General features: G+C 44.6%; 1 pseudogene; it reads right to left on the bottom strand.

The window, feature by feature from the left end:
• Nucleotides 1-8,643: 8,643 nt before the first annotated feature.
• On the bottom strand, nt 8,644-10,287 carry LOC149573792 (18S ribosomal RNA; annotated as a pseudogene).
• Nucleotides 10,288-10,493: the final 206 nt, after the last annotated feature.

Genomic DNA, 10,493 nt, shown 5'->3' on the forward strand with positions numbered 1-10,493 from the left:
GAACGGACATAAAGAGTCAACTTGGTGAGAGTACTTGTACTTTATTCTAGTGACTTGATGAATGGACTTAAAGAGTCAACTTGGTGGGGTGACTTGATGAAAGGACTTAAAGAGTTGACTTGGTGAGATTACTTGGTGGCTCAACTTGATGAGAAAACTTAAAGAGTCCACTTGGTGAGAGTACTTGGCAGGGTAAACTAATGAACAGACTTAAAGAGTCAACTTGGTGGGAGTAATTGGTGGACTGACCTAGTGTGGTGACTTGATGAAGGGACATAAAGAGTCAACTTGGTGAGAGTACTTGTTCTGGTGACTTGATGAATGGACTTAAAAAGTCAACTTGGTGGGGTGACTTGATGAAAGGACTTAATGAGTCGACTTGGTGAGAGTACTTGGTGGGGTGACTTGATGAACGCAATTGAAGAATCAACTTGGTTAGAGTACTTGGTGGGGTGACTTGATGAACGAACTCAAAGAGTCAACTTGGTGAGAGTACTTGGTGGCTCGACTTGATGAGTAGACATAAAGAGTCAACTTGGTGAGAGTACTTGGTGGGGTGCACTGATGAATGGACTTAAAGATTCGACTTGGTGGGAGTACTTGGTGGGCCAACCTGGTGGGGTGACTTGATGAACAGAATTAAAGAGTTGACTTGGTTAAAGTACTTGTTCTAGTGACTTGATGAACAGACTTGAAGAGTCAACTTGGTGGGGTGACTTGATGAAAGGACTTAAAGAGTCAACCTGGTGAGAGTACTTGGTGGGGTAACTTAATGAACAGACTTAAAGGGTCGACTTGGCAAGGTAACTTGATGAACGGACCTAAAGAGTTGACTTGGTGAGAGTAATTGGCAGGGTGAACTAATGAACGGACTTAAAGAATCAACATGGTGGGAGTACTTGATGGGTTGACCTGGTGGGGTAACTTGATGAACGGACTTATAGAGTCGACTTGGTGAGAGTACTTGTTCTGGTGACTTGATGAACAGACTTAAAGAGTTGGCTTGGTGGGGTGACTTGATAAAAGGACTTAAAGAGTTGACTTGGTGGGGTGACTTGATGAAAAAATTTAAAGGGTCAACTTTGCGGGGTGACTTGATGAATGGACCTAAAGAGTTGACTTGGTGAGAGTACTTGGTGGGGTGACTTGATGAATAGACTTAGAGAGTCAACTGGGTGAGAGTACTTGGTGGGCTGACGTGGTTGGGTGACTTCATGAATGGACTTAAAGAGTTGACTTGGTGAGAGTACTTAGTGGGGTGACTTGATGAACGGACTTCAAGGGTTGACTTGGCGGGGTGACTTGATGAACGGGCCTAAAGAGTTGACTTGGTGAGAGTACTTGGTGGGTTGAGTTGATTAAATCACTTCAAGGGTCGACTTGGTGGGGTGACTTAATGAATGCACTTGAAGAATTGACTTGGTTAGAGTACTTGGTGGGGTTACTTGATGAATGAACTTAAAGAGTCAACTTGGTGAGAGTACTTGGTGGAACAATTTGATGAGTAGACTTAAAGAGTCAACTTGGTGAGAGTACTTGGTAGGGTGAATTGATGAACGCACTTAAAGATTCAACTTGGTGAGAGTACTTGGTGGGCTGACCTGGTGGGGTGACTTGATGAACGGTCTTAGAGAGTCAACTTGGTGAGAGGACTTATTCTGGTGACATGATGAACAAACTCAAAGAGTTGACTTGGTGGGGTGACTTGATGAAAGAACTTAAATAGTCAACTTGGTGAGAGTACTTGGTGGGTTGACTTGATGAACGGATTTAAAGGGTTGACTTGGCAAGGTGACTTGATGAACAGACCAAAAGAGTTGTCTTGGTGAGAGTACTTGGTGGGGTGACTTGATGAAAGGACTTAAAGAGTTGACTTAGTGAGAGTACTTGGTGGGGTGACTTGATGAACGCACTTGAAGAATCGACTTGGTTTGAAGACTTGGTGGGGTGACTTTATGAACAGACTTAAAGAGTCGACTTGGTGAGAGTACTTAGTTGCTCAACTTGATAAGCAGACTTAAAGATTCAACTTGGTGAGAGTACTTGGTGGGGTGAACTGATGAACAAACTTAAAGAGTTGACTTGGTGGGCCGACCTAGTGGGGTGACTTGATGAATGGACTTAAAGTGTTGAATTGGCAAGAGTACTTGTTCTGGTGACTTGATGAATGGATGTAAAGAGTCGACTTGGTGAGAGTACTTGGTGGCGCGACTTGATGATCTGACTTAAAGAGTCAACTTGTTGAGAGTACTTGGCAGGGTGAACTGATGAATGGACTTAAAGAGTCAACTTGGTGAGAGTACTTGGCTGGCCGACCTAGTGGGGTGACTTGATGAATGGACTTAAAGAGTCAACTTGGTGAGATTACTTATTTTAGTGACTTGATGAACGAACTTAAAGACTCGACTTGGTGGGGTGACTTTGTAAAAGGACTTAAAGAGTCAACTTGGTGAGAGTACTTGGTAGGGTGACTTGATGAACGGACTTAAAGGGTCAACTTGGTGGGGTGGCTTGATGAATGTACCTAAAGAGTTGACTTGGTGAGATTACTTGGTGGGATGACTTGATGAGTAGACTTAAAGAGTTGACTTAGTGAGAATACTTGGTGGGGTGACTTGATGAATGCACTTGAAGGGTCGACTTGGTGGGGTGACTTGTTGAACGGACCTAAATAGTTGACTTGGTGAGAGTACTTGGTGCCATGACTTGATAAACAGACTTAAAGAGTTGACTTGATGAGCATACTTGTTGCGGTGACTTGATAAATGCACTTGAAGAATCGACTTGGTTAGAGTACTTGGTGGGGTAACTTCATGAATGGACTCAAAGAGTCAGCTTGGTGAGAGTACCTGGTGGCTCGACTTGATGAGTAAACTTAAAGAGTCAACTTGGTGAGAGTACTTGGCAGGGTGAACTGATGAATGGACCTAAAGAGTCAACTTGGTGGGCCAACCTAGTGGGGTGACTTGATGAACCGACATAAAAAGTTGACTTGGTGAGAGTACTTCTTTTGGAGACTTGATGAATGGATTTAAAGAGTCGACTTGGTGGGGTGAGTTGATGAGAGGACTTAAAGAGTTGACTTGGTGAGAGTACTTGGTGGGGTGACTTGATGAACAGACTTAAAGGGTCAACTTGGCAAGGTGACTTGGTGAACGGACCTAAAGAGTTGGCTTGGTGAGAGTACTTGGTGGGCTGACTTGATGAATAGACTTAAAGAGTCGACTTGGTTAGCGTACTTGGTGGGGTGACTTGATGAACGCACCTGAAGAATCCACTTGGTGAGAGTACTTGGTGGGGTGACTTGATGAAAGGACTCAAAGAGTCAACTTGGTGAGAGTACTTGGTGGCTCGACTTGATGAGAAAACTTAAAGAGTCAACTTGGTGAGAGTACCTGGCAGGGTGAACTAATGAACGGACTTAAAGAGTTGACTTGGTGGGAGTACTTGGTGGGCCGACCTAGTGGGGTGACTTGATGAAGGGACATAAAGAGTTGACTTGGTGAGAGTACTTGTTCTGGTGAATTGATGAATGGACTTAAAGAGTCAAATTGGTGGGGTGACTTGATGAAATGACTTAAAGATTCGACTTGGTGAGAGTACTTGGTGGGGTGACTTGATGAACGCACTTGAAGAATCAACTTGGTTTGACTATTTGGTGGGGTGACTTGATGAACGAACTTAAAGAGTCGACTTGCTGAGAGTACTTGGTGGCTCGACCTGATGAGCAAACTAAAAGAGTGAACTTGGTGAGAGTACCTGGCGGGTTGAACTGATGAACAAACTTAAAGAGTCGACTTGGTGGGAGTACTTGGTGGGCCGACCTCATGGGGTGACTTGATGAATGGACTTAAAGAGTCAACTTGGTGAGAATAGTTGTTTTGGTGACTTCATGAATAGACTTAAAGAGTCGAGTTGGTGAGAGTATTTGGTGGTGCGACTTGATGATCGAACTTAAAGAGTCAACTTTTTGAGAGTACTTGGTGGGGTGAACTAATGAACAGACTTAAAGATTCAACTTGGTGAGAGTACTTGGTGGGCCGACCTGGTGGGGTGACTTGATGAATGGACTTAAAGAGTCAACTTGGTGAGAGTACTTGTTCTGGTGACTTGATGAATGGACCTAAAGAGTCAACTTGGTTTGGTGACTTGATGAAAGGACTTAAAGAGTCGACTTGGTGAGAGTGCTTGGAAGGGTGACTTGACGAACAGACTTAAAGGGTCAACTTGGTGGGGTGACTTGATGAACGTACCTAAAGAGTTGACTTGGTGAGAGTAATTGGTGGGGTGACTTGATGAATAGACTTAAAGAGTTGACTTGGTGAGAGTACTTGGTGGGGTGACTTGATGAATGCACTTGAAGGGTCGACTTGGAGGGGTGACTTGATGAATGGAGCTAAAGAGTTGACTTGGTGAGAGTACTTGGTGGGGTGACTTGATGAATAGACTTAAAGAGTCGACTTGGTGAGAGTACTTTTTTTTGTGACTTGATGAATGTACTTGAAGAATTGACTTTGTTAGAGTACTTGGTGGGGTGACTTGATGAACGGACTCAAAGAATCAACTTGGTGAGAGTAATTGGTGGCTTGACTTGATGAGTAGACTTAAAGAGTCGACTTGGTGAGAGTACTTGGCAGGGTGAACTAATGAACAGACTTAAAGAGTCAACTTGGTGGGCCAACCTGGTGGGGTGACTTGATGAACAGACATAAACAGTCGACTTGGTGAGAGTACTTGTTCTAGAGACTTTATGAATGGACTTAAAGAGTCGACTTGGTGAGAGTACTTGGTGGGCTGACTTGATGAATGCACTTGAAGAATCAAATTGCTTAGAGTACTTGGTGGGGTGACTTGATGAATGTACTCAAAGAGTCGACTTGGTGAGAGTACTAGGTGGATCAACTTGATGAGCAGACTTAAAGAGACAACCTGGTGAGAGTACTTGGCGGGGTGAACTAATGAACAAACTTAAAGAGTCGACTTGGTGGGAGTACTTGATGGGACGACCTGGTGGGGTGACTTGATGAAGGGACATAAAGAGTCAACTTGGTAAGAGTACTTGTTTTGGTGACTTGATGAATAGACTTAAAGAGTTGACTTGGTGTCATGACTTGATGAAAGGACTTAAAGAGTCAAATTGGTGAGAGTACTTGGTGGGGTGACTTGATGAATGGACTTGAAGGGTCAACTTGGTGGGGTGACTTGATGAACAGACCAAAAGAGTTGACTTGGTGAGAGTACTTGGTGGGGTGACTTGATGAACGGACTTAAAGAGTCGACTTGGTGAGAGTACTTGGTGGGGTGACTTGATGAATGCACTTGAAGAATCGATTTGGTTAGAGTACTTGGTGGGGCAACTTGATGAACACACTCAAAGAGTCAACTTTTTGAGAGTACTTGGTGGCTCGACTTGATGAGCAGACTTAAAGAGTTAGCTCGATGAGAGTACTTGGGGCAACTTGATGAATAGACTGAAAGGGTCGACTTGGCAGGGTGACTTGATGAACGGACCTAAAGAGTTGACTTGGTGAGAGTACTTGGCAGGGTGAACTGATTAACAAACTTAAAGAGTCGACTTGGTGGGAGTACTTGGTGGGCTGACCTGGTCTGGTGACTTGATGAATGGACTTAAAGAGTCGACTTAGTGAGAGTACTTGTTCTGGTGACTTGATGAATATACTTAAAGAGTCAGTTTGGTTGGGTGAGTTGATGAAAGGACTTAAAGAGTCAACTTGGTGGGGTGACTTGATGAACGAACTTAAAGGGTTGACTTTGCAGGGTGACTTGATGAACGGACCTAAAGAGTTGACTTGGTGAGAGTACCTTGTGGGGTGACTTGATGAATAGACTTAGAGAGTCGACTTGGTGAGAGTACTTGGTGGGTCGACTTGGTTGGGTGACTTCATGAATGGACTTAAAGAGTCAACTTGGTTAGAGTACTTAGTGTGCTAACCTTTTGGGGTGGCTTGATGAATGGACTTAAAGAGTCAACTTGGTGCATTGACCTCATGTGGTGACTTGATGATCGAACTTAAAATTTCAACTTGGTGAGAGCACTTGGTGTGCCGACCTGGGGAGCCGAGCTAGTGAGTCGAATTGGTGAGCGACCTTAAAAAGGAATTTTTTTTGGGAAAGTTGGCGAGGTGAGATGGTAGGCTGACTTGGTGAGCCAACTTTTTGAGCAAACTGAAAGAGTCAACTTGTTGAGGCCACTTGGCGGGTTGACCTAGCGACCCCACTTGGTGAGGCAACCCAATGAGAAAAGCTATCCAACCCTTGGTCGCCAGCCCTAAGGAGAGGCAACTTGATGAGCTGACTTGGTGAGCAGACTTAAAGAGTCAACTTGGTGAGGCAACTAGATGAGTTGGGTCATTGAGGTGACTTGGTGGGGTGACTCAATGAGCTGGTCATGTGAGAGAACCTTGTGAGTGAACTAAAAGTGTCAACTTGGTGAGTGTTCTTGAACAGTCATCTTGTTGAGCTGACTTGGAAAGCTGACATTGTGAGCAGGTCTTAAGATGTGACTTGGTGAGGTGACGCAGGAAGGTCTTGTTAATACCATAAACTTATAACAGAACCATAGAAATAATAGAAAATGCAAGAACAAAATGTGGTCTTGTCGTTTGGACCGCAGAAATGGAATTGCATAATTCATAAGCAAAATATGCTAACCCACACGGGCGCCTTCACTGCAACAGTCTGCAAGAAAAGCTACCAACTATCACCCACTTGGTGAGAAAATTGCAAGAGTCGGCTTGGTGAGTGCACTAGAATTGTAAGCTTGGTGAGCTAACATGGTGAGTGGGCTTAACGAGGCGAGTTGATGGGGCAACTTTTTGAGGCAACTCAATGAGTTAGTTCATTTAGATGACATTATGAGCCAAACTGGGGAGGCGACCTAGCGAGAAAACTTGGTGAGATGACTTGGCGAGCTGAATTGGGGAGTCAACCTAGCAAGAAAACTTGAAGAATCAACTCATTAAGGAAACTTTGCAAGTCCACCTTGTGAGCCAACTCAGGGAGATGACCTAGGGGTAGACTTGGTGAGCATGCTTGAATTGTTGGCTTGGCAAGCTGACACGGGGAGCCAACGTAGTGAACTGACATGGTGAGTGGGCCTAACGTGACGAGTTTGTGGGGCAACTTGGTGAGTGGAATTAGAGAGCCAACATGGTGAGGTGACTCAGTGAGTTGGTTCATTGAGATGACATGGTGAGCTGACTTAGCGAGTCAACCTGGCGATTGAACTTAAAGAGTCAACTTGGCAATGTACTCAAGTCAACTTGGTGAGGTGACCTGGCGAGCGGGCTCAAAGAGTCAACATGGTGAGGTGACTCATTGAGTCAACATGGTGAGGTGACTCATGGTGAGGAGCTATCCTTGAGGTGACTTGGTGGGCCTACTTGATTAGTCGAGTTGGTGAGCTAACCTGACAAGCTAACATGATGAGTGGGCTTAAAGAGGTGACTTGGTGGGGTGACTCGGCAAGCCAACTTATCGAGACAGGATGGTGAGTCGACTTGGTGAGTTGACTTGGTGAGTGCACTTAAAGATTCAACTTCGTGAGGTGACTCAACGAGTTAGCTCACTGATGTGACTTGGGCAGGTTGACCTGGCGAGTGAACTTAAAGAGCCAACTTGGGCAGGCTAACTTGGTGAGAAAACTTAAAGAGTTGACTTGGCAACATACTGGAAAAACTGACTTGGTGAGCTAACATGGTGAGTGGGTTTAGAGAAGCAACTCAGTGGGGCAACTTGGTGAGCACACTTGTTGGGGCAAGGTGGTAAAACAACTAGGTGATTCGACTTGGTGAGCTGAGTTAGGGAGCTAATTTGGTGAGCAAACTTAAAGAGTCAACTTGGTGAAGCAACCTGAATAGTCGACTCGGTGAGCTGACTTGGGGAGCCAACATGGTGAGCGGTCTTAAAGAAGAGGTGACCTGGTGGGGCAACCTGGTGAGGTGAGACGATAAGTCATCTTGGTGAGCTGGCTTGATGAGCTGTGAGTAGACTTAAAGAGTCAATTCTTAACCCGTGTGTTGGGTGTTGACACATCCTTAACCCCGAGCACCCAATCGATGTGACGAGGAACGCTATGGTGTGTCCTCGCCCCATCACCAAGAAAAGGTGGGAGTCAATGCATGGGAGAGCCATGTCAGTGGATGGGGCCCCTACCCTGAAAATCATGCAAGTGCACCCATCTTAAACACAGAATGGTCCAAGTGACGAGTCAACACACCTAGGTAATGCAATAGGGTGTTGCGGCAGTCACGACCTTTCACCGTTGAAACAACGGATCCCTAGCATAGTGCCATGCACATGATCAAACCATGAAATATCAATAGGGGATGAGGCTCAAACCCCCTCTAAACTACAACTAGGTAGAGACCTCTCACTCTGATGTAGACATCGTTTGAAGGCACCAATTCTAATCTAGATTGCATCTGAGTCTCTTCTTTTCCCTACGGGGAATCCATGCTTTTGATCACGGCATTCGATGTGACCCTCAACCTCAAAGGTGCTGGACCGTAGCTTGTCCATCTAGCACATCGCTGCAGGGTCAAGTGTCCACATGTTGCCAAGATTTTGGGGGTGGGGAGGAGACCAGATCCATCCCCTACATGATTCAGGGTCTCAAACTGACAATAATCCTATCGCAGGTTCACCTACGGTAACCTTGTTAGGACTTCTCCTTCCTCTAAATGATAAGGTTCAATAATTGCAATGGTCTATCCCCATCATGATGCAATTTGGCAAGATTTCCCAAACCTTTCGAGCCAGGGAGAGAAACTTGTTGGTTGCGTAAATGTAGCGGGCGTGCGGCCCAGAACATCTAAGGGCATCACAAACTTGTTATTGCCTCAAACTTCCATGGCCTAGGAGGCCATAGTCCCTCTAAGAAGCTGGCCGTGAAGGGGAACCTTCGCGTAGCTAGTTAGCAGGTTGAGGTCTCGTTCATTAATAGAATTAACCAAACAAATTGCTCCACCAACTAAGAACAGCCATGCACCACTACCCATAGAATCAAGAAAGAGCTCTCAATCTGTCAATCCTTACTATGTCTGGACCTGGTAAGTTTCCCCATGTTTAGTCAAATTAAGCTTCAGGCTCCACTCTTGGTGGTTCCCTTCTATCAATTCCTTTAAGTTTCAACCTTACGACCATACTCCCCCTGGAACCCAAACACTCTAATTTCTCAGAAGGTGCTGGTGGAGTCCTTAGAGCAACATCCGTCGATCCCTGGTCAGGATCATTTATGGTTGAGACTAGGACGATATCTGATCATCTTTGAGCCCCCAACATATGTTCTTGATTAATGAAAACATCCTTGGCAAATCCTTTCATAGTGGTTTGTCTTTCCATAAATCTAAGAATTTCACCTCTGACAATGAAATACGAATGCCCCCGACAGTCCCTATTAATCATTACTTCGATCCTGAAGGCTAACAGAATAGGACTAGACTCCTATCACGTTATTCCATGCTAATGTATTTAGAGCATAGGCTTGCTTTGAGAACTCTAACTTTTTTCAAAGTAATGGTGCCAAAACTGCGACCTAGCTAATTAAGGCTAGGAACACGCCATTGAAAGAAGGGATGTGAGGGCCAGTGCACACCCAGAAGGCGGACCGACCATGATGACCCAAGGTCCAACTATGAGCTTTTTAACTGCAATAACTTAAATATACACTATTAGAGCTAGAATTACCGTGGCTTCTGGCACTAGACTTGCCCTCTAATGGATCCTCGTTAAGAGATTTAGATTGTACTCATTCTAATTACCAAAATCAATGAGCCCAGTATTGTTATTTATTATCACTACCTCCCCATGTCAGGATTGGGTAATTTGTGTGCCTGCTGCCTTCCTTGGATGTGGTAGCCATTTCTGAGGCTCCCTCTTTGGAATCAAACCCTAATTCTCTATGACCCATCACCACCATGGTAGGCCTCTATCCTACCATTGAAAGTTGATAGGGCATAAATTTGAATGAAGCGTCACCAGCACAAAGGCTGTGTGATCCATCGAGTTATCATGAATCACCGGAACAACAGGCAAGCTCATACTGACCTTTTATCTAATAAATGCATCTCTTTTAAGAGTCAAGATTTGGTGCACGTATTAGCTCTAGAATTAATATGATTATCTGAGTAGCAAAGTACCATCAAAGAAACTATAACTAATTTAATGAGCCATCCATAGTTTCACAGTCTAAAATAGTTCATACTTAGACATGCATGGCTTAATCTTTGAGACAACCATATGACTATTGGAAGGATTGACCAGGTAGCTTCTAACAATGAAGGGACCCTTAAGACCTACTACAACCAAGGGATGCTCGTCGTGATGGGAAACCAAAATTTGCATTCGCTCCATCATGCATCCAAACATAATCTGCCACACAAGAAACAAGAATGATGTTCACAACACATGCAGGACTCGCAATGCTAAAAGATTTGACACAAGAGGAAATTTTCACATCGTTGACTGGAGAG

The sequence above is a fragment of the Cupressus sempervirens genome, chromosome 2 (assembly GCF_028749045.1).
Source record: "Cupressus sempervirens isolate cs-2001-9-10 chromosome 2, ASM2874904v1, whole genome shotgun sequence".
Classification (NCBI taxonomy): Eukaryota; Viridiplantae; Streptophyta; class Pinopsida; order Cupressales; family Cupressaceae; genus Cupressus; species Cupressus sempervirens.